This window comes from Apus apus, chromosome 19 (assembly GCF_020740795.1).
Source record: "Apus apus isolate bApuApu2 chromosome 19, bApuApu2.pri.cur, whole genome shotgun sequence".
NCBI classification, from domain to species: Eukaryota; Metazoa; Chordata; class Aves; order Apodiformes; family Apodidae; genus Apus; species Apus apus.
In genome coordinates this window covers 2,314,875-2,339,564 of record NC_067300.1, presented here as the reverse complement: position 1 = coordinate 2,339,564, position 24,690 = coordinate 2,314,875, and the positions used below count along the sequence as shown (strand labels likewise).

Genomic DNA, 24,690 nt, shown 5'->3' with positions numbered 1-24,690 from the left:
GCCCCCTGCAACCCCTCTTGGTCCCCTGCAACCCCCCTTGGCCCCTGTAACCCCCCTTGGCCCCCTGCAACCCCTCTTGGTCCCCTGCAACCCCCCTTGGTCCCCTGCAACCCCCCTTGGCCCCCTGCAACCCCTCTTGGCCCCCTGCAACCCCTCTTGGTCCCCTGTAATGTCTCTTGGCCCCCTGTAACCCCTCTTGGCCCCACAGACCCCTCAGCCCCCCTCACCATCCATTGCCTGCTGGGCTTTCCCAACTCGGTCCCCAGCAGGTCGGGGCAGAGCCAGAGCTGGGCTCCAGATTCCTGCAACAGGGCCAGGCTGTTGGTGCTGCCAGGCTGGCATCAAAACCCCCCTCAGGAACTCAGGATCAAAGACAGGAAGGGAACCGAGCAAGCACGTTGACTCCTGCAACTGCTTCCACATGGACAGCCCTGGCTCCTGCAGGAACCCCCTGCTCCTCGGGGCATCCCCTGCAGCCAGAGCCTGGTGCCAGCTCTGCTGCCCAGCACAGCCCTTCTGCCCCCCTGTGCTCACCTCGCTGGGTGCTGCCACCCCCTCGAAGGGCAGCACCCAGCCTGCAAACCTGGAGGGGTTTTGCATGGGAGACAGCCTTCTCGCACCTGAAGGGGCTCCAGGAAAGCTGGGGAGGGACTTTTCTCCAGAGTGTAGTGACAGGATGAGGGGGGGGATGGTTTTAAACTGGAAGAGGGGAGATTGAGGTGAGACACGAGGAAGAAATGATTCCCTGTGTGGGTGGTGAGAGCCTGGCCCAGGTTGCCCAGGGAAGCTGTGGCTGCCCCATCCCTGGCAGTGTTGAAGGGCAGGTTGGATGGGGCTTGGAGCAGCCTGGGCTGGTGGGAGGTGTCCCTGCCCATGCAGGGGGGTTGGATCTAGATGATCTTTAAGGTCCCTTCCAGCCCAAACCACTCTGGGATTCTATGACAGCAGGAGGGATGTGCAAAAAGGTTGGAGTCCAGGCAGGAAGAGCAGCAGAGACCAGCTGGGGGTTGGAAAGCAGGAGTTCTCCTCCAGTGGCTTCATGTAAAAAAGGCAAACTTTGCTGAGCTCAGCAGGCTGCAGAGGAGGTGGCTCAGAGGCAGGAAGGGGGTTATAAAGCTTCTTCTGTCTCCAGGTGCAATTCAGTTAAATTATGTCACAAGGAGTAGGAGCCACATCACAATGAACTGCACCAAGACATTCATTTCCAAGGATGACCAGGGCACGAGAAAGGAAAACACTGATTAGAACTGGCTGCAAATTTTCTGAAAGAACAGCTTTCTGACAGCAAATGACAATTTCATCACGTCAAAATTTCCTGCTAGAATGGGTCAAACTCATAAAAAACTTCATTTAGGAGAAGACTCACAATCCATCTTATCATTGGGCTGAATGTGTTTGTTCTTATTTTGAAACCCCACTTGCTTTCCTATTATTAAGGCTCATGCTAAAAAAATCTAAAAGCAAAATAAAGCATTTTTACTTCCCCCAAAACAGACCATTTTCATTGCAGGGGCAGGTTCCTATTTCAGCTTTCCAAACATGGATTTTGACACTGCAAAATACTTTTGCAAGGTGGGGAATCCAGGTTCTGCCCTGACTTAGAGCTGAGTGGTTCTTGTCCAAGAAGATTAATAGGATGAACTAATTCTATAGAATAATTATAATACTTGTTGTATTTCTTAAACTGATATCAGCTGTAATCAAACCTCTCAACAAGAAGGGGTGAGGCAGAAGCTGACTCGGGTGGGCTTCAGTGTGAGACATTTTCTCATGTTGCTGTTTTGGGGGCTTGTGTAGGTTTTAATTTGTTGGGTGGTTTGTATAAGTTAGTGGCTACAAATCGTGGCAAGATCCTGTTCCAGCAGGCTGGAAATCCACTGGCAAAATCCCTCCATCTCCAGCAGACCCAGCTGGGGATGCCAAGTGTGACCTGTCCCTTTGGACTTCCCTGAGCAGGACCCTGCCACGGGGGCCTTAGGGCCTTGGTCTTTCAGAGGTTGCCAAAAGCAGAGCAAACAAATTGCAGCATCAATAGTAACAAAAATGAAGCAAAATACCTGAGGACCAGAGTCACAACAGTATTTACACATCTAACTCCTCCTGATTTCAAAGCAAGCCAGGAACCAAATCTTCCGTGGATCGAGGCTGGGGATGTTGTTTCTCACACCTGCTCTGTCCTCTTTGTTCCTCTCCCTGCTTTTCTTTCTTTTTCTCTCCTCTCTCCTGTCATCACACAGTTTATTCCATTTACCATCACCTTGGCCTTGCTCCCTCCCTTCCTCTGAAGGAATTCACTTCATTCCCATTTCTCAGCTAGCCAAAGCATTTCTTTGGAATCCTGGTGCCTTCAGCACATGAAATCAGCCCCAGCTGCCCTCACAAAGCACCAGCCTGATCCTGTTAAACACCTGCTCTTCACACAGTGTTGAGGCAGAGGGGGAAACATTTCCAAAAGCTCTGCTGCTTTTCCAATAACCCTCTTCACTAACCCTGCTCAGAGTTCAAAAGCTGAATGGAGAGGCCACAGCACTGGGTCCAAGCCCCTTCTGCTCTCTGGGTTTCAGAGGTGGCCAGGAATGGTGGAGGCTGCACTGCAGTTTTTTTTTCCAGCCCTGTATATTTAAAGTGGTCCTGGAGTGACCAACTGCAAGGATGGAGCCAGGGGCTTCCAGGGCAGAGGAGAGAGGATGTGCCTGGATCTAAACCAGGTGCTGTGGAGCCACCACCTCCTCTCCCCAGAAGAGACATGTTCTCGTGGATCTCTTTGGGAGAAGGTAGGAAGTTCCTGCCCCAGTTGGAGGCACTTGTCCCACCAGCTCCTGATGCAGCTCAGCTCAAATTGCCATTGAGACAGAACTAAGCCAACCTGCTCTGCTCTGCCTGCAGCAAGCCAGGAGCAGGCTTTGGATCTGGGTTTGGGTGACCTTATTTCACCTGCCTGCGGTCCCCCTTAAAGACATGGTGCATTTTCCTGATTTTCCATAAGGGGGAATGGGAACCTGCAATCCAGGGCAGTAATTTCTCATGCCAACCCACCCAGACCAGCAAAAGCTTGTCTGTGGCCCCTTGCATGAGCACCAACCCGTGCACACGCAGCCCCAGCAGCTCATCTTGTTTCACACCTCAAACATATCTACCACCACCACCACAAGCTTATCACAGAATGGTCAGGGTTGGAAGGGACCTCTGAAGATCATCTAGTCCAAGCCCCCTGCTAGAGCAGGGTCACCTACAAGAGATCCCACAGGAACACATCCAGGTGGGTTTGGAACGTCTGCAGAGAAGGAGACTCCACAGCCTCTCTGGGCAGCCTGGCCCAGGCTCTGTTACCTTCACAGGAAAGAAGTTTTTCCTTATGTTTCATTGACCCACCTGTGCTCCAGCTTGTGCCCATTGCCCCTTGTCCTGTCTCTGGACACTGCAGAAAAGGGTCTGGCCCATCCTCCTGCCACCCCCTGTAGATATTGAGCAGCACTGATGAGATCCCCCCTCAGTCTCCTCCAGGCTGAGCAGCCCCAGCTCTCCCAGCCTTTCCCACAGGCAGATGCTCCAGTCCTCTTATCACTCCTGTGGCCCCTGCTGGACTCTCTCCAGCAGCTCCTCATCTGTAGACCCTGGAGTAAATCCCAGGCAGCAGTGCCCCCAGGGCTGGATCTGTCCCCTCTCCCGGGGCTCCTGCCTGGCAGGCAGTGGATCGTGAGGATTATGAGGAAAGGCTGAGGGAGCTGGGTCTCTTGAGCTTGGAGAAGAGGAGACTGAGGGGTGACCTCATCAGTGGTTACAAATATGTAAAGGGTGAGTGTCAGGAAGATGGAGTTAAGCTTTTTTCAGTGATGACCAGTGATAGGACAAGGGGCAATGGGTGCAAACTGGAGCATAGGACGTTCAATGTGAATATCAGGAAAAATTTTTTTCCTGTGAGGGTGACAGAGCCCTGGGCCAGGCTGCCCAGAGAGGCTGTGGAGTCTCCTTCTCTGGAGACTTTCAAACCCCCCTGGACACGTTCCTGTGTGATGTGCTCTGGGTGCCCCTGCTCTGGCAGGGGGGTTGGGCTGGGTGATCTTTCGAGGTCCCTTCCAACCCCTAGGACTCTGTGATTCTGTGATCTGGGCAATGTCAGCACCAGGGCCCTAAAGCCACCGAGTCCTGCCTGCTTTTTTCCCCAGTGCTGAGTGTGAATTCCACAGCAGGGCAGGCAGGCGCCCGGGTAAGACCCGACTCAGCCTGGCTCCGGGGAAGCAGACAGCACCCATGTCCTATACACAACAAACCCTGCCAGCTTTGCCACTTGGCTTGCTCAGCACTGCCATTTCCCTTGGCCGTGCACTAATGCTCACCAGCTGCACAGCCCCCTCGGGCCTGGCTTATCCCAGCAGCTTTCCAGGTCGCTGAGGTTTGGGGGGTATTTTGTGGCTTGCAGCCTAAAGTGAAAAGGCACCCAACCAAAAAAAAAAATAACAAACCCCCAAATCCTTGGACTGACAGCTCAGCAGTGATGAACAGAGACAACAGCTGACAAACCAACTCCCAAAACACGGGGACCATGTCGGGGGGCTCTCTGAAATGAAAGCTTCCCCCAGCCTCAGCATGGCAGGGAGCCATCCCTCTGGGACAGCATTCCCCTTGTCTGACACACAAAGCACCCCGGGGTGAGGCTCATTTCCACACACAACCAACAAACTTTCATCCTGAAGAGTCAAGCAGGACAACCCGCTGCTGCTGGATGGAGAGCAGCAGAGCTGGCAGGGCCCCCAGGGTCGTACCCCCCCAAACCCAGCACAGGGATGAGGTTCCACCAGCAGCTCCTGTCACTGCTGGTGCACCCGTGTTGGCTCCTCTCTCCCAGGCAGGCAGACAACCTGGAGAGACACTAATTGCCTTGCCCAGGGTCATGTACCAAAGCCACGGGAAGCCTGGGAGAAGGAGCCCAGGGACACTTGGCTCCTGTCCCTATGTTTTTCCCACTGGATCAGGGTGCCTCACTCATTCCCAGTCCCTGCCACATCCATTTGTGTCCCCCCCGCCGGGTTCCCTCTTGTCCCCAGGGGACCTGGGAGAGGAGCCCTGCTCTGCAAAGCACTTCAGCACAGGCTCAGAGCTGAGCTGGTGCTCCAGGACTTGACAGGGAGGTAGGGCAGGAGTTGCTCAAGTGCAAGGGCTTCCAAAACAATGAGCAGATAAAGGCAAATGCAGCGTGTGACCACTGGAGAGCCTGTGAGGTCTCAAACAGCCGAAAACCAAAGAGGGTCTGCTTGGCTGCTGTGTCCCTTCCCTCCCTGGGCACACGTCTGAAGCTGTCGGGGCCTGGGGGAGCTCCAGCTGGAGCCTTCAAACCAGGCAAAGATCAAAATCCCCCAGCCTGGATCCTGCACCCATCTCCAAGCTCCCTCTGCTGTTCCCAAGTGCTCGTTACAGTCCCACATTCCTCTCTCACTGGCTTTTCCATCCTCAGCAAGACCACAGCAGAAGTGATGTCCTACTGCCACCAGAAGATTCTTCCACCTAGATGGGTCTATCAGCAGCAGGAGCAGGAAACAGCAGCAAGAACCTTTGGCAGCTTTATCTGGGGTGAAGGCGATGACATGAGAAAAAGCAGAAACAACTGGGATGAAACTGAACAGCAAAGAGTTGACATGCTCTGCTGAAAAGCAGGGAGAGCAACCACATTAAGGAAGTGTTGGACCTGCAGAGAACTGTCCCACTCAGGGCTCCTCTGTCCCTTTGCTTCCCCCAAGGTGCTGCCCAATTACTTTAGCAGCAATATTGTCATCTGCAAACCTTCCAGCAAACGCCCAGGACCTCTCTCAGGGTCAGCATGGACTCCAGTTCTTCTCCTGCAGGAGATCTCCCTGGTTCAGGTTCTCCCTGCCTGCCTCTGCCCTGGCCACCTCACAGCTTGGCCCAGCTCAGCTTTCTCCTGGCCACGGGAGAACACACCACACAGCCCAGGAGAGCAGCAGAGTCTGGCCAGTCTAGGAGCAACAACAACCCTCCAAGGTCTGCTGCAGCCTTCAGCACAGACTCAGCAGAAAACGAGTTGCATCAGAGTCTCCTGATTTCCCCTGGCCTTCCAGACTCCTTGGAGTTGATTTCATGCAAACTCAACAAACGACACTCCTCGTCCCTGAGCAGTTTGCAATCCACCACGCACAGGGACCAGCCCCAGAAACATCAATCCTATTTTCAGAGGAAAGAACTCTGCTACTACAGCTTCAAGGCAGAGAGATGGTTCCTTGGATCCTTTGCCTCCTGAGCTCCAACTGCTTCGTTGTACATGGAATGGCACAAAAGGAAACCACAGGTTCTTATTCTAGAGGAGACTGAAGCCAGCACAGCCCGGCTGCAAGACATCCTCCTGCTGTAACCAGCACTTCCTTAACTGGGAAATGATTCATCTCCATCTCCAGAGGATTTTTCTGGGAATTGCTGCAGATCCACCTTGGGATGACAGAGCAAAATCAGCAGAAAAGCAACCTCGTCACTTCTTCTTTCTCCCCCCCACTGAAACGACAGAATTTCAGGGGTGGGATGTCACAGTCAGAGCTCAGGATGATCTGGCTCCTTACACTGAGATTATTATTTTACAAGCTGTTCTCAGCTGACAGCCTTAAAGCTGCTGCCCATAGGTTTACTGGGGACAGTCATGAGCCAGAGAGGAAAGCCACCAAAAGAGGAAGCAGCTGAATCAACTCCAAATCTCAGGACAAGAAACGTGTTTCAGTGGGATTAAAAGGTGTTAAAGTCAGAGAAAGAAGCACAAAATAAGCACACATGTCCTCTAGTCCAGAGATACTTTGTCTGGAGGACACCAAGCACTGTGCTGCAAGCTAAAGGCAGCAAGTCCTAGAGGTCAGCCAGGCCCTGTTACCAGTGAAGAGATGAGGATGAAAGCAAGAAGGAAACATGATGAGTTAAATATAAAACCAAGTCCCATCACATTTGTGAGGGGGGGAAAGACGAAGAACCACAGAATCACAGATTGGTTTGGTTTGGAAGGAAACTTAAAGATCATCTAGATCCAACCCCCCTGCATGGGCAGGGACACCTCCCACCAGCCCAGGTTGCTCCAAGCCCCATCCAACCTGCCCTTCAACACTGCCAGGGATGGGGCAGCCACAGCTTCCCTGGGTGGCCTGGGCCAGGCTCTCACCAGCCTCACAGCAAAGAATTTCTCCCAAATGTCTCACCTCAATCTCTCCTCTTCCAGTTTTCATCCAACCCCTCATCCTCTCCCTCCCTGCCCTTGTCCCAAGTCCCTCTCCAGCTTTCCTGGGGCCCCTTCAGGCACCAGAAGGTGCTCTAAGGTCTCCCCAGACTCTTCTCTTCCTTGGCTGGATGCTATTTACAGTTGACCCAAACAGAGGTGGCTGTTGCCCAGGTCCCCCCAGGCAATGGCTTCACTCCTGCAGGAGCAGGGTGGGGACCACAGCTGTCACCCCTGCCAGCTCCTCATCACACCTCCAAGGTGATCAACATCTCCCTGGCTTGGTACCCAGCAACTGCTTCTCCAAAAGGAGCCTGCTGGCTTCACAGCTTGACCTTCCCAACAGAGGCAGCCAGCAGAGGACCCAGCTAACCAGCCCTGCCCCACCAGTGCAGGCCATTCCCACCACCATATTCCAGTGTTTAACAGCACACCCACACCCAGCAAGGGTTCAACATGGACTACACAAGCTTTTCTGGTCAAAAACTCCACCTCCAAAGCAGGAATGACCAATGCATGAAGCATCTTCTATCCACGTGGGAAGGGAAGGGCAGTAGTTGGCACCACCTTCACCTAGACCTGCATTCCTTTTGTCCAACAACTAACTCAGGAGAGGACACCTTCCTGCAGCTGGGAGGAGGGATTCACACAGCTCTGTCCTCCCATGGCCACCTGGGGGTGAAACCTCTGCCTCAAAAGTCACCTTGGCAGGGCCACAGACCAACAACCAAGAGACAAGAGAGGAAGAACATTCAGAAATGGTTTGTAAGGCCAAAAGGCATCTTTCCAGATTTTTTATGTGCAGGTGCATGTATATATATCTCACACACACATCATTCTTTTACATCAGTCCCTCATCATTCCCTGGGGAAAGCAGGAGGTTTCATCTTGATTTGGAGTCATTTCTCTCTTCAGCAGAAGCACGAAGCTCAGCAAGACCTGGTCTGCCAGATACACCAAGAGACACACAGCCAGTGCCACCTCTGCAAATGCCTCCTTCTCCTCCTCCAGACAACCCACTTAGAAATTCCTAAAAAGAACCATTTACAGAAGGAAAAGGAAATTTGAGGTCACAGTGAGCCATGGTTACCACCAGAAAGGCAGCAAAAGGGCCAGGGTAGACATGCAGCTCTGGCTGGAGAACACAAGGACATCAAACATCACTGGAGCACATCCCTGAGGAAGCAGTGTCAGCCTGGCTGGGATAGTCCAAACCAGTGGCCACAGTCCACGAGAGTGGAGCACTGAGAGGAGAAGCTGGCAGGAGGCAGAGATGGGGCCGAGTGAGAAGTAAGAACCAGAACACCTGGCTGCAGAAGTGCCCTAAAACATCCCAAAATAATCAGCTCCTCAGCACACTTCATCTATCCCTTGCAGCAGGAATGGATGAGAATGAGTCTGTACTTAACCAGCCACTTGGAGCCTGTAATACAGAAATATTTTCAAGCTGGTAACCAGGGGAGGGGCCATAGCTCCAAATTTCCTCCAGGTTCTCAGGGGCTGGATTAACACAGCAGTAAAAATAAATAACCAAAAAATAAGGATTGAACTTGGAACACCAAACCAAGAGAATTTGTGGAACATTTTAAGGTTCAGCTCAGTTTGGGATCCAGCAATGGGCAGTGCAGGGAGGTTAGAGCTCCTGGCCTGACCCTCAGGTGAAAAGTAACCCATGAGGTCACAGGCTGGCAGGGTAGCTCAGAGCAGGGCTGGAGGTGGCTGATCAGGGCTGGACATCAGGAGGGACAGGCAGTGTCAGGCAGAGACTGGGACAGGGGGGGGCACCAGACTCAGCCCTGCTCGATGGGACCAGAGACACCAAACCTCATACATCAGAGACCACGATGGTGGGGGACATGGCAGGCAGACCAGGAGAGCACAGCTTCCTCTTGCAGCATCACTCTGGATTAGCACCTGCCAGCTCAAATTGGTTTTGGAGATGCTTCCAGCAGTTCTCCAAATGAGTCTGAGTCGTCCAGCTTCCAACCAGCTGCCCTGCACATTGTGACAGCAAAGGGCTCTTGTGGCCAAGAAGGCCAATGCCATCCTGAGAAGAGTGTGTCCAGCTGGTGGAGGGAGGGTCTCCTCCCTCTCTACTCTGCCCTAGTGAGACCACATCTGGACTATTGTGTCCAGTTCTGGGCTCCCCAGTTCAAGAGGGACAGGGATATACTGGAGAGGGTCCAACAGAGGCTATGAGGATAATTAAGGAACTGGAATATGTCTTAGGAGGAAAGGCTGAGAGACCTGGGGTTGTCTATAGAAGACAGAGAGGGGATCTTACTCATGTATACATATATCTGAAGGGTGGGTGCCAAGAAGAAGGGACCAATCTCTCTTCAGTCATGCCCTGTGATAGGACAAAGAACAATGGACACAAACTAGAGCCCAGGAAGTTCCACCTCAAGATGAGGAAGAACTTCTTTCCTGGGAGGGTGACAGAGCCCTGGGACAGGCTGCCCAGAGAGGTTGTGGAGTCTCCTTCTCTGGAGACTTTCCAGACCTGTCTGGATGCCTTTCTGAGTGACCTGCCCTGGTTTTGGTCCTGCTCTGGCAGGGGGGTTGGACTCGATGATCTCCAGAGGTCACTTCCACCCCCAAACTTCCTGTGATTCTTTCTGCCTTTATCAGAAGGGAATTGCCCACAGCAACCTCTACAAAAGCACTTTTCAAGGTAACCCAAGTTTTCCTCTATCCTAGGAAGCCACCCATGGAGGAGTCCTCCAGTACCCACCACCAGGGCATCCCTCACCAGAGCATCCTCATCACCACCTGGAGAGCACTGGCCAGGACAGGAACACACCAACTAGATTTAAGGTTAAAAAAACCCAAACAAAGGGAGAGGAAAGACCAGGGAGCAATTAATAGGGAGAAGTTAATTTCTTTAGCAATTCCAGCTCCATCAGGCATGAAAATTGAGGATGCTCTCGGGGGAGGGAAGATTCTTGTCTCAAGGCAAACTGGCCTACTCACTCTATTTGTAGATGAGAGGCAGCATTTTAGCTCAGCAGAGCCCACTTAGATGCTCTGCACATTATGCAAGGTTATCCAGAGCCAGGCTGGTCCCCTGGGCCAGCTCCATGTGTGGGGGTGTCTCCCAGGAGATGTCCCACACGGGGCAGAGCCAGCCCCCATGGCAGGGACCGTGCTGTGGTGTGGGGGAAAGGGTGGGAAAGGCTGAAGCACAAGACTTCCCTCTTCTCCACTGGCATCAACCAGGCTCAGAAAAGCAAGGCAGTGCAGAAAAGTGGGAGCCTCAGCTTTCCCTCAGCTCCTCAGCTGGGAAGCCTGTGGAACTGCAAGGAAAAGGAGGCAGAAAATGGGATCATTTGCAACCTCCTGTACTGAAGGGAACGGCAACAACTGCTGGCCCCACTAGCACTGCCTGGTCACTGTGGGGCTGCCTGGGGACAGCAAGGGGCTTTCTCCTCCTCCCTGGCTGCCTGGTGCCCAATGAGCAGAGCAGGGCTGCAAGCAGGACTTTGGCCTTCCAGGTGGTGTCTGAGCTTTTGGGACCAAAACCATCACAAGACACAAAGTTCCACAGGCAGCAGATGTCAAACAGTCACCGTGACACAGCCAAGTGAACTCATACTCATCTTCCTTCTCCTTATCTTTCCAAAGCAAATCCAGCCTCCTAAAGGACTCTTCACACGTCTCCTAGCTCGGTTATTAACAATAAGAGTAACAAAAGGAGCTGTCAAAGGGAATTTAATCCTGGTCTTTTAGGACAGGGTCACAGGCGTTTGTAAGGATAAATCTTGGGAATCCAGCCAGCTCCTCATTCACAGTCAACTGGCAGAAGAAAGACACATTTAACAGCAAAATCTTATAAACCTCCTGCTAGTGGAAGCCCTCAAGACTGGTAATCTCCATTTTTATATGCAAACTCCAAACCAAGGTGTGGTGTGTGGCTATCAACACCCAGCTCTCCTTTACATCCAGCAGCACTGCTCTCAGGAGCTCGCCCTGGCAGTGGTCAGGGATGGGACCAAGCTCAAGGACCAGGGGAGTCACCTGGTGCCCAGAACTGAGGGAAATGGTTTGTTTTTCCACAGCAGCTGCCACCTTTCCTGAAATAAAGTCACCAGAGATACCAGGCAGAGTCACCTCCTGCAGAGACACAGGCACTTCACAGCCCAGCAGCAGCTGGAGCTGGGCTTGCCAAGCACAGCACAGGGTAGTGCTTCCCAGGGACAACTCACCAGACCCTGGTGTTCCCTAGACATCTCATCACCCCACTGGTGTGTCTTGTCACATCATCTTGCTTACTATTAACCTCTGAGAAACCGGTTCATACTCCAAACCCAAATGCTACCGGAGTTCATCCTGTGATCATCATCACCACTGGGGACAATTGAGGCACGTCACTCAGGACTGTCATTAACCTTGACCTTCAGGATGAGTGGAGCAAAGCCTGCATCCAGCAGCTACTGGGTGGGTCTGCAAGGAGTCAGCCTTCTCCAGCATGGCTGATATCACCTGCACAGACACCTTAAAACCCACCCTCTAGACATGGTAATGGTTTTAAGCTGAAAGAAGAGAGATTTAAGTTAGAGAACAGGAGTCAATTCTTCAGTGTGAGGGTGGTGAGACACTGGAACTGGCTGCCCAGAGATGTTGTGGGGGCTCCATCCCTGGAGGTGTTGAAGGGCAGGTTGGATGGGGCTTGGAGCAGCCTGGGCTGGTGGGAGGTGTCCCTGCCCATGCAGGGGGGTTGGAACTCAATGATCTTTAAGGTCCCTTCCAACTCAAAAAATTTTCTGTGACATGGCCTGAGCTAAACTTCTCCAACATCGCTCTGGGATGTCCTGAGGGTGGGTCCACCTCCTGTCCACCTCCTGTCCACCTCCTGTGGGTGCCAAGAGGACAGCCACACTTGCTGGGGCTGAGAGACACTTCCCCACAAGATGCTTCACAGTGCTGCAATATCCAGTGTAACTCCAGAGCCAAATCCCCACCAGCAGGTGAGCACAGCCCTTTGCCTGAACCAGGCACCTGCTGAGAGCAGGGACACATCAGCCAGGGCAGGAAAAATACCTTGGAGAGATTCCAAAGCCAAGTAGATGTGGTGCTGAGGGCCATGGTTCAGTGGTGACTTTGGCAGTGCTGGGTGAACAGTTGGACTTGGTTGTAAAGGTCTTTTCCAACCAAAATTGATTCTGTGGCTCTAAGATGGTTCCTGCTGGTGACACCAAGGCTACTGTCCCTGCAGGGTGTCACAGCCATACACAGCTCACAGCGTGTGTCCCTCTGGCACAACATCACATCCTGCCCCACCAAACTGTCCCCTTGGGCTGAGCTTCTGGAGCCACCAGCTGAGCAAACAGCCCTGATGCCTCCTACATGTAGTCAGTCTAATTAAAGGGGCAAATGTGCTGTAGAAGCCCCTGGATACCTGCTGCTTTTGCTCTGGCCTTGGGGCTGGGAGATTCAATGGAAGCAAAAGCCCAAGCAAGGGCTGAGGGGGTGGGAAGGGGCACAGATGGCTGAGACTGACACTTCAAGGAGGAATGTGGGATCTTAGCACGTTCCTGAAATATTACCTTTGTCTGTCTTACAAGAGCTGGGAGAGAGCTGAGGTTTCCCAAAACAAAGGTTCTTAAGGTTACTGTGAGAGTGACAGAGCCCTGGGCCAGGCTGCCCAGAGAGGCTGTGGAGTCTCCTTCTCTGGAGACATTCAAACCCACCTGGACACGTTCCTGTGTGATGTGCTCTGGGTGACCCTGCTCTGCAGGGGGGTTGGACTGGATGATCTTTCCAGGTCCCTTCCAACCCCTGGGATCCTGTGATTCTGTGATTCCGTGTAATGGGGGTGTGAGCAGAGCCAGGGAAAGCTCTACTGCACCAGGCAAAGACTGAGAAGAAAGTGAGGACCCTGGTCTGCAAACACCTGTGCACCCCGAGGTGAGAGCCACAGCTCAGATTTTAATATTTGGCAGTTCCTTGCCTCTGATCATGTTGGGCTTTACCTCAGCAGCACAAAGAACACGGCATCAGCCCCCAGGTGGGGATGGCACCAAGTGGCAGCCAGCCAACACCTGCCTTCCCCCCCAGCACAAAATCCACTGTTGATTTCAGGGCAGGGAGGAGGAAGGAAGGAAGGCAATCTGACAGCAGCTCAGTGGTGTGGAGCCAGGGGCTCCGTGCACAGGATCCTGGAAGCATTTAGCCAGCACATGCCTCACTTTCATAGAATCATAGAATCCTAGGGGTTGGAAGGGACCTCAAAAGATCATCTAGTCCAACCCCCCCGAGTTTACTAACGGGGACTAGTATCAGCAGCCTTCCAGCTTCCAGGGATTCTTGCAAGGCTGAGATAATACCTTTAGCTATTCCAGTAAGGGAAGTTAAAATCAAGCAGCACTGTTCCATTATCACTTGAGTATTTGCTGTGTAGCTACAGTGTCCTCAGAAGAGCTATTTTATAGGAAGCAAAGCTGTCCTTCTCCATGGCTAGGAAGAAATGACTCTCTGATGGAAGGTGCCACACAGCAGTGTCACTGTCTGTCCTCCCTCCTCCTTCCCACACAAGGGCAATAGCTTTTAATGTGAAAAATTAATGGAACAATGCTGAATATCAAGGATAATGCCAAGTACATTGTCTGTAAGACACTGGCAGTGGCTGCTGCCTTCTCAGCAGTGCCCTGACTTGCTCCAGCAAGAAATACCCTGATTGCCACTGCACCAGCCTTATCCTCCCCTGGATTGAACACACCTTGGGTAGAAGGCAAGGGAACTGCCCCTTCCATGGGGAGAGCTGAGCACAGGTCAGCTGGCAGAGCCCAGGAAAGGCTTCCTCCATCCATCCCTTACAGCCCTTCTCCATAAGCTTGCCCAGGTGTCTCACACCTCAGCTGGGAAGGCAGCAACATCCACACACAAACATGGGCTGCTCTGGCTGGGAGGAGCTATGGTGAGAGCCTGCTTATCTCACAGTTCCATGAGCAACAGAGTGCCAAGAAAGCAAGGAAAAAAAGCAAAATAGTCCATTTATTTTTCCTTCTCTTAAAGATCAACAGCTTTGGGAGAGGACATGGCAGTTCCCATAAGCTCTAATGCAATTGATTCTGTTTAGACATTAAAGGAGAGGAGCCCTCAGAGACCCACCCAACGCAGTTTTTCCATGCCAGTCAAGTGGTTTCTGCACAGCAGCTCTGTCCTGGTGTTTCTGCTGGCTGCATACACCTGGGCCTCTGGGAATATTTGCCAGGAAGCCTGTGCAGTAATCAGGCTGTTTCTCTCCCCTGTCTGGGATCTACCATACGAAGCAGCTTCTGGCCAAGCCAACCCAGTTTGTATTTCTTCCCTCCCCGTTCCAGGGGCTTTAAGCTACTCGATCACTCCTGGCCTGCTCTCAGGGACTTTACTCCCCATCCTTTGCTAGATGGTGCTCATGAGCTCAGCATCCTCCACAGCAGCCTCCTCTGCTGCTCCTACCCATACCAACCCCAGGGCTCCTCCAGCCAGCAGCTCAGAAAAGCTTCAGCTCCAAAAGAGGAGCTTTCCTTGGTCTCCGTGCCCCATCCCTACATCTCTATATCTAATGTAGAGAAAGAAACACACTTCAGTGCCTTTTCTGCAGTGGGTGGCACACACACAGAGGGTTCCCCAGAGGCCATCAGCTCCAGGACCAACATCTAAGGTTACCAAGCAGTGTCTCTTGGGAACACAGGTCAGCCACAGGTCCCGTTCCCTTCCAGAAAACCCAATTATTCACCTAATGGGCAATTTGCTGCCATCTGGCCATTCAGAGCATGACCTGTGATATGCCAGACATCTCCATGAAGTCAATCTTTGGCACCAACAGGGTGCTACCACTGCCTGGCACTGCTGGAGAAGCGAGTGCTGACGAGCATGACAGCACAAATCAAATGAGTGTCAGAGCTTTCCCATGGATATTCTCAGCCTGCTTAGCAAGTGCTCATCCTCTTCCCTGCGAGATGAGTGTAGTTTGAGATACAGATGTCGGGCAGAGCAGAACGTGGAAGGGCAGCCTAGATCCTGTTCCTTTCTCCCCAGAGTTAGCATCAGCTCCTAACTTTCACAGGCAACCAATTTATGCTGCTTAAATGTCATTTTGCAATCCTGCAGGCTGAACAGAGCCCAAAGCTTTTGGTTCTGAGCAGCTCTCAGGGAAAGGCAGTCCTTGGCACTCACCCAGGGTTTACATCAGCAACAGGACATCTCAGTGTTGAAGAAAGCAAAGATCAAGCCTGCTCCAGCACCAGGTGTAGGTCACTGAGAATATGAAGGAAAGGAGAAGGCCATGGAAGCACCACTGTCAATAAATCCTCCCATCCTCTGGATGCTTGGCTTACACCTGTAAGATCACTGGAACAGGTTGCCCAGGGAAGCTGTGGCTGCCCCATCCCTGGCAGTGTTGAAGGGCAGGTTGGATGGGGCTTGGAGCAACCTGGGCTGGTGGGAGGTGTCCCTGCCCATGCAGGGGGTTGGGACTCGTTGGTCTTTAAGGTCCCTTCCCACCCAAACCAGTCTGTGATTCCATGGTTCTAGGATCACAATGGGGATTCACTGCAAAGAATCAGGACTCTGAATCAAACCTCCCTGCCCTGGCTCTGCAACCAAAGCCAGAAGCACTGCTCCAGTGAAGGAGCACAAACCTGCTGATGTGACTGATCAGCTCTGGTGAAGCACCGAGTTCCACTGACCTCTCCCCTTTCTTTATTAGCTGACTGGCAGCAACGTGTGCACACACAGTGCTCTGTGGAGAGGCACAGGAGTTACGGGGATTTCATGATCCTGCTTTTTGACACTGAGGTGGAGCTGAGGACTTGGAAAAGGATGGGATTGTGTGCACATGAGGCTGGGCTGAGGGAGTCTGTGGGGATGAGCAAGTATATCTGAGCAAGTGGGCTGGAGCCGAGTGCTGCAGCAGCAGGGCTGGGCATACCCTGCTCATCCTCCATCCCAATTCCAGCACAGGCTCATTTCCCAGCTATGAACTGCAAAGGACCCACAACTGCACTCAAGCAGGCAAAAAAAAAATGAATATAAATAAATATATATAGATATCAGATAGAGGAAAGATAGGACCAGGGAACAGGAAGCTAAACACAGAACTATTTCCAGGAGGAATAACAGCCATATGGAAAAAGTTACCAGGATGATGAGTTCTGCCTTCAATATGTTGAAGAAAGGAACTACATCAGACCCAGTCTGGGGGTAGCCAGATCCTTCAAGAGGGAGGGAAAAAAAAAAATAGAAATAAATGCTGCCACCCCAGCATGAACTTGAACATTTGGTGGTTTATTTGCATCTTGGAATGAGGCAACTGTTATCATTCAAACTTTGCATTCGCCTCTTGGATCTCTGCCTTCCCAGGTCACATTTGTGGCTCTCACATAACCAGGAATCCCCCAGCTACAATATGCTTCTCCTGGCTCGGCCCTGAAACCAAATTCCAGAGCAGCTGACATGGAAATTTACCATCAAACAACTCTTAAAGTTTTAGCTCAGGCTGTAAAACCTGGTTTCTGTGTGCTCTGCATAAAAAAAGAACCCACGTCCATAGGCACCCGTGGCAGGCACGGCCTGGCAGGCTGCCATGGAGCCTCGGATTTGGGAGGCCAGGCTGAAGATTTATAGGAATGGTCATTGAAGCCCCAACCCTACAAGTCTGCAACTCCCTGCCTGTGGTCAGGGACACACTGGTTATATCACAAAGTCACAATCCACCTGCCCAAGCTTCGTGATTCCCGTCTCGCCCCCGTCTCTGCCTCCGCTGCCGCGTCCAGTTTTGATATCCCACTGGGGGAAAGCAAAGCACAACAGAGCCATGGAGAGTCTGCACAAAGGCAAATCGAGGCAGAGTCACCCCATAGCCCAGCAGCTGCCCACCCACCCTCCAATTTCTCCCTCCCCAATGCACAAGAGATGCTTCTGAGGCAACCCCCCTGTGTGGAACTGCCCTACGGAGACATTTCTCTCTGATGCCTGTTCTTCTAATCCAGGTAGATCATTCAAGTACTTAAAGTCAGCTGGGATGAAACCAGCCTTTCCTCCATCTAATGGCAATTTCTTTTTCTGCTTTGCATCCCAACTTCATCTTCTTTCTCCCTTTCCAGGCAAATCACCACCCACTTGCCTCCAAGGGTGGACAGCCTTTGCCAACACAAGTATCCAGGAGAACTAAAGCCAGAATTAACCATCACTGGGTTTTTTACACCAGCATCAAGCTCAAAAATCCTCTTCTATTCAAGCTACAAGTGGGCTGATGTATATCTTCTGCAGATGTCTGTGTTCAAGGGAGAAGAAAAAAATAACAACCACCATGAAACCCTCTTTTAGCTAAGAAACAGAAAGCAAATGCAGTTTGTTTCTTTGGTGGCCTGGGCTGAGGGTGCCTGATTCCTATCAACTTGTATCATTAGGATGACATTCTCCTGTTAAACCCTACCCATAGCACAGCCACATCTCCCATGGTCATCTCTTGTGTCCAGTGATGACAGAGAGTGCTATTCTGTCCCATTCTTTGGTGTGTAACACAATGAGACCAAGCTTCTTTTTCCTAAGTCCTCCTCATTGCACAACACTAAAAATAAGCATCATTACACGTTCTCCAGTGCAGCAACAGGCACCACTGGCTCCTAGATGGTGAGCCCCACGTATGAAATGGAAGTTATTTTGCCCAAGGTGCAGAAGTGATCCTGCAGTAATGAGGAACCCAAAGAGATTTTGCCATAAGCAAGGCTGAACAACTGCCTCTTCCCTTCTCCTCTATGGAGACTCACTGATTAATTCAGAAACAAGGTAAACAATAAATAGTGATTATGGGCATAGGGGTGATGACTCAACCAAAGCAGCAGATCAGGGTTTGAGTAACAAGCTACAAACATGTGCTTGATTTTCTCAATGATGATTCTCCAGTGAGCAATGGAACAAGGCATTTTATACAGCCACCAGGAAGCAGCCTGGTCCCAGTGTCATGAGCTACCAAGCCCAAGGACCTACGTGAAAGCTTTAAAAAGCACCATCCCCATAGGGGATCACACATTCTCAGACCAATATTTTTACATCCAGGCAGCAGTAAACACAGACCAGCTGGGATATTTCAACTAGAAATAGCATAGCAGTACCCAGGAGAACATGATCTGTCAAAAAAGATCTTCTGGAAAAGTGAAAACATACCAGGACACCTGCAAAACTGCTTCTTTTTGCCTGGGTAACCAAGCTCTGCAAAACCTAGATGGGTAATGCAAGGAAAACATGCTGGGGAAAGTTGTCCTATAAAGCCAGAAAGCCCTGAGTCACCAAGAGGAAGAGGGAAATCATGAAGGAAAGCATTTGTGGCTCTGTTTTATGCCTCATATTTTTATTTTGCCTCATCACAACCCTGACTTGATCATGTCTGTTACTCGGGTAAAGAGAAGATGGAAACGCTTTCGGTTGCATCAACAAAACCCAGCACGGAAGATAACTGCAAAGGCAGAGAGCCAGCTCTGAGGTGGCTGCAGGTCAGTCTTGTTCTGCAGCACTCAACAAAACTGCACGGACTTGCAAGGAGTGAGATTTTTCTACTCCTCAGATCTGTGACTGGAGGGATCTGTACTTAGAGCAGCTGCTTGTGAGCCCCTCACACTCCTTTCAAATGCAATTCCCTGCGTGCGGGTGGGGAAAGAGAACAGCCACATCTGCAGCTGGTCCTCTGGGACTGTCACTGGGCAGTTGTACAAGGACATCACCAGAATCAAAGGCACGTGAGGATGAGTCCAGTAAATTCATCTCCACGCTCATGGCTTGTTCTCTGCCTGGCACATTCAGCAGCTCAGCCTGGCAGCCTCTCTTTGCCAGCTGAAACCCCCTGGCTTCTAATACCACCTGCAAGGTTTATTCTATCAGCAGCAACCAAGTGGTTAACTCATCTAAGAAATATATCCACTCTCCTTAAGCAAAGCAGCAAGGGGGCCCCATGGTGCTGTCAACTCTAACAGCAAATTAAGAAGCCAGAATAAAATGCACCATCAAGCAAGCAGCTGGAGAGAGGCCAGAAATCAGAAATAGATGTAAAGAAAACTGTATCGAGAAATCTGCTCCAAGCAGGCTCATTGAGCTCAATTACTAGAAATGACAAAAGGAAATGGAAAAATATCTATGGTAAGGACACAACACATTAGATGGCACCAATGATGGGTGCTCTGTTTGTTGCTTCCCTGCTAATCGTGCTTTTATAGCAGGGGATTTGCAGTAGCAGCTCGGGATGGTGTGGATAGAGGAGCCCAGCCTGCCACTTCCAGGCAGAAAGTCACAGCTCACATCTAGGATGTCTCATTAGAAGGGAAATTTGGCAGCCAGGGTGTGTGCCCATGACCCCAGTGCTATTGCCCTGTGCTCACATCCCAGCACTCAGCCCCACTAACCAGGCTGGAAACAAGCTGAGGAAACCAGAGAGTTTTCCAAAAGAACTCCAAAAAGGATTCTTCCTTCTGGATGTTCACCCAGTCCAGCCTAGCTTTGAAACTCTACTCTGCAGCCAAGAGCACTAAGAGGGAAGAGACATTTATTTAAAAAGAAGAAAAACAACAAACAACTCCCTGGCAGCCAGGCAAGTCCAGAGAGAACAAGGGGGAAGGAAAAGTGCAGAAGTCTGAGCAGCCACACGTCCAGGAGCTGGCACTGCTGCAGCCACGAGCGGGCAGGAGCTGAGTGTTGATCCCCACACTGAAGAGATTTGGGGTCACTTTATCTAGAAGGTTTCAGGCCTCCAAGCACAGGTGGCAGCATCTTCCCCTCCCTGCCCATGGTGCCAGGATCTCCTTCCCCCAGGAGCCCTCCAGAGCCTACCCACCTCCTCCTCCCCTGAGCCTCCGCACCAGGGAAAAACTCTTGCCCTCTCAACAAAGTCACAGGAGGGTTGCTCACCCCCCTGGAGGGAGGGAAGGGGGTAGTCACAACTTGATTCTACATCCCAACCTTCCCCTTATGACCAGAATGACGGGCTGAGCCTCGCAGCCACCCACACCAGCAGGGGCAGGGCTGGGCACCAGGCCACGTCTGGCTCTGAGCTCTCACTTGCTGCAGGACAAGATGGCAAAGCAGAAACCTGCCAGGCTGCAGAACCAGCCAGGATCCCGTGGTGGTGAGTGCTGAATCAAACACAACCCACGGTTGGCTCCAGCCCTCCCTGCCCCGTGCAAGGCACTGCCCATCTGATGCTGCCACACTGTCCTTGCCTTGCAGCTACAGGGAGTGACCCTTCCAGTCACTGGAAGAGACACAAGCTTTTGACAACTTTTTGCAAGGCTTGTAGCAAGAGTACAAGGGGCAATGGATTAAAGTTGGAAGAGGGGAGATTTAGATAAGACGTTAGGAGGAAATTCTTCACTGTGAGGGTGGTGACATACCCAGGTCACCCAGGGAAGCTGTGGCTGCCCCATCCCTGGCAGTGTTGAAGGGCAGGTTGGATGGGGCTTGGAGCAACCTGGGCTGGTGGGAGGTGTCCCTGCCCATGCAGGGGGATTGGAACTCATTGGTCTTTAATGTCCCTTCCCACCTAAACCAGTCAGTGATTCTATGAAACTATATGCTCAGGCTGCTGGGCCTAACCTGGAAATACTTTAAGGGAACAAATTCTCTTTGGCTGCAGTCAGGGGGGACCCAGAAAGATGCTGCTCATCAGACAAAAAACCCACCTTCTCTGGTAGAAAGCTGCTGGCATCACTTCTAGCTTGGTTGATGAGATGCAGAAACATGTGGACAAAGAAAGAAAAAGCCCACGTTTTCCACCTATCACCAGACTCACTCATCTGGCTCAGCAGAGCACTGGAGCAGCCAAATCCTTCTCCATCTGCTTTCGTGACACATGGACCTTTCGTTCCAGTTGTCCCAGGGACAGGGAGGGTAGGAATATCACTGAAGTCTGAAGGTCTTGGGGTTTCCAGCATCAGGCAGCACAGCCAGCAGCACCCCAGCCTTTCCACTCACTGTCCCCTCACCTGCCATCAGCCTCCCAGGAAGTTCTCTGCTGTATTTCTGAAGGGGGCTACAGCAGCTGTAGAACCAGAATTTATCATAGAGTTTCTAATATACATGGATCAGAAATTCAGAAGCCTGCACCTCCTGTCTGGGGAATCAGGAGCTAAAAGCAGTTGAAAGCACCTGCCTTGACCTGAGTAAGTGCCATGAGTCCACCTAAAACCACTTGCTATGGCCTGAGCTCTCCTTAGAGTTTGGGAGAATTTGTCCTCAACTCCTGACCTCCTTTGCCCCACATCTCTTCTAGCAGCCCTTGGCTTTGTAACAACTCATTTCCCTTCACCTCTCCTGCTGCAGCTCAACCTTAGACCCTCACACTCATTTCCCACTCCCATTCCTTGCGCTCAGAGGCTGCAGGTAAAGAATCTCATCCACACAAGAAGTGCTCCTCCTGAAATGAAGCAGGACCATGGTAAATCCCTAGGAGGGCACCTCAGACTGTCACCAGGTCCAAACAACATCCATCCCATACTACAACTCATGACAGTGCCCAAAACCAGGCCCCACCTGCACCCCGTCTTGGACAGCAGCTCCAGAGGCCACCTCAGGAAGGACACCAGCCCTGCTCACTTTGGCTCACTATAATTTCACTAAGCTTGCTCCTGGCAGAGAGGGAGGTGGGCTGGGGAGCTGTAGGAAGAGCTCCCTCTCCAACTCACTGCTTAAATTAACTTCATTTCTTCAATACATTTTCCTCTATGAGATGTCAGGGTGGGGTCAGGGGGTGGGAAGAGTGCAAAAAATAGAAGTAAAGACACTGACCCCTGGGTTTGCTTATTGGTGTGTGGGTCTAGAAGATCACTCCTTTAAAGCTGTTCACTGGGGTCATGTTCTTCCCCAAAAACAAAACAACCCATCTCTTCCTCCCAACTGCACTTGGAGGCCTCTGGTGCACTCAGGAGCTGCCTAAAAAGCCTACCAAATAACTCAGTCCTCCAAGGACGTGCAGCCTCACGTTGGGCAGTGGAGTGAGCTCTATCCTGTTGGCATTCCCCATCCCTCGGGAAGGGCAAGGCCAAAAATATCACCTTGATGCTCTCGTGCTGTGCAGGTCCCGGTGCAGCCGCCCAGCACGAGTCTACCTGCACGTCCCTGGGAGCTCAGGGGCTCCTGCAGCCTGGCAGGCATTTGCCCAGCCCACGAGCTGCTGGGCCAAGTCCAGCCCGGAGCAGCAGGGATGCAGAACCACCATCTGACGGCTGGTCGGTGTCGTGCGTAAAGCCAGTGGGTTTGGTCCAGGTCCTGGTGGGCAGGTGTCCATGTGTCTCAGCCCTGCGAGGAGAACCTGGGTGGATGCCAGGCACCAGGGAGGAGCAGGTCCTCTGAGGTCTGCTGGCAGGGAGGCACACGAGCACCTGCCCCGTGCTCGGATGCTGGGCTCCGAAAGTCTGACACCTTGTGCTGAGAAAGCCACAGCTTTGTGTCCCCTTTGGGCCGTGCAGGTTCTGGTCCATCCCTTTCCCAGGCCCATGAGACCCCTGCAGCTGCACAGCTAAGAGCCCCACGGCTGCAGGAATCAGAATCATGGGATGGTTTGGGTTGGAAGGGACCTTCAAGATCACCTAGATCCACCCCCTGCATGGGCAGGGACACCTCCCACCAGCCCAGGCTGCTCCAAGCCCCATCCAACCTGCCCTTCAACACTGCCAGGGATGGGGCAGCCACAGCTTCCCTGGGCAACCTGGGCCAGGCTCTCACCACCCTCACAGCAAAGAATTTCTTCCTAATGTCTCACCTAAATTTCCCCTCTTCCAGTTTAGAGCCATTCCTTCTCATCCTATCCCTCCATACCTTCGTCAAGGTTTGATTGGTTTTTTCCCCCAGGAAGGCCAGAGCATGGAACAGAAAGCAAGAAGGTGATGTAGGCCTGAAGCACCAAAGAAGGCATCAGGGTCCATCAGGAACAGGAGATAAACTGTCAAGGAGAAGAGAGTGATGAACATGCCAGTGAGGGAGGCAGCAGGAGAGCAGGGGTGGGTGCTGGAGATGCTGGTGAAGCTGCTGGAGTAACATAAAAAAATGTAAGCAAGAGGGGATTCTGGGTGTATAACTCAGGAGTCGGTAAAGCAGCCCTGATTTTCAGAAGGAAAAGGGGCAGTAAATGCCTTTGGATAATCAATGCCTCTGGACAATCGACTTGGGGCACCAGAATCCCAGTCTGCCCAGCCAGGAGTCCTCTGACAGCCCAGGGGAGAAGAGCAGCTTCGGAGAGAGACAGGAGGTCATCAGGAGAGGCAGCCAGATCCCTCTGAGAAAGCCAAAAGCACCCAAGCAACGTGGGCTGGGAGGGCTCTGTCCACATGCAGTAGAAGGTCCTGCCCAGCTCCCAGCAGAAGGTGGGCACCTCTGCTGCAGGAGCAGGAGCCTCGACGCCTGCAGCAGGACGACAGCGCCGCTCCCGCGGGGGCAGAGCAGCCTCTTCCTTCGTGAATGAAAATCCCCAAAAAGAAACTGAAAAAAAAATCTAAAAAACAAACCCCAAACCCCACAAGGATCACACCACCCACTGGCAGGTGTGCTATAAATACCGTGGCAGGGGGTGTCTGCAAGAGGAACTGGAGGTGTTGACTTGGTGGCGTACGTGGAACTTCATCTCCACGTAGAGCATTTGGCTGAAGACATGTAGGTCTGAGCTCCCTGGATCATGTCTGGTTGTTCTGCTGCAGCCCCACAGCAGAGCAGAAACACTCTCACCAAGCCCAGCTCCTTTTCCCAGGAGAACAAGCAATTAACTGCCTTTGTACCACAGTGGCACCTACAGGCATCCCAACCCTGGAGGGACTTGGCAGCGCTAGAAGCTCTGCGAGGTAAAACCTGAGCAGCCCAAAACCTTCCTTGGGCACTTGAGATCTAAGTGGAGCTGAAGAAAAGTTGGTGCAGCAAGATGTCGGCCTTCGCCTCCGTGTGGAACGTGCTGAGCTTTGCAACAGCTAGAGTAGGGCAGAGTTAAAATATTTGGCAAGCTCTGGCTGAGATCACCTACCTGATGTGCAAAGAGACAAGAGGAACAACAGCAGAACCCTTCCCAGGAATCAATCCAGGGTAGAAAGTCATTGCTCTGTGGCTGAGTCAATGCCAACCAGCGTCCAAATCTAGTCTGAGCTGCACATAAATCACAAGACTGGCTTATTTCTGGATCAACATACCCTCTGTAACAGTGATCAGACCCTAATCCTTTAATTCTCAAAGACCCACCCAAACCCCCCCTATATTCTCCAATGCAGATCCCAGCAACGTTCCTTTTACAAAGCCAAAAGAAAATAAAATCACAGATTAGCACAAGGAGACCTGTCTGTTAAGAAAAATGTTTGGTCTTACTGTTGCAGAGAAAGAACGTTGTTGCCTGGAGAACGAGCCTAGAGGAAGAGCTGGAATAATGGGAGAGGGAGGAGCAGGGCCCTCTGGATGGCTCAACAGACTTGGGCACAGGCAGAACCTGCTTGCAAAGGGCCCTGGAGCCACTTTTACCAGTATCCTTAGCTAATAAGAGA

The 24,690-nt window shown here is 51.9% G+C and overlaps 1 protein-coding gene across 1 annotated transcript in view; it reads right to left on the bottom strand.

Moving 5' to 3' along the window:
* The window catches only part of CACNA1B (calcium voltage-gated channel subunit alpha1 B), a 296,223-nt gene that overhangs the window by 214,747 nt on the left and 56,786 nt on the right, over positions 1-24,690 (bottom strand). The window lies entirely within an intron of this gene.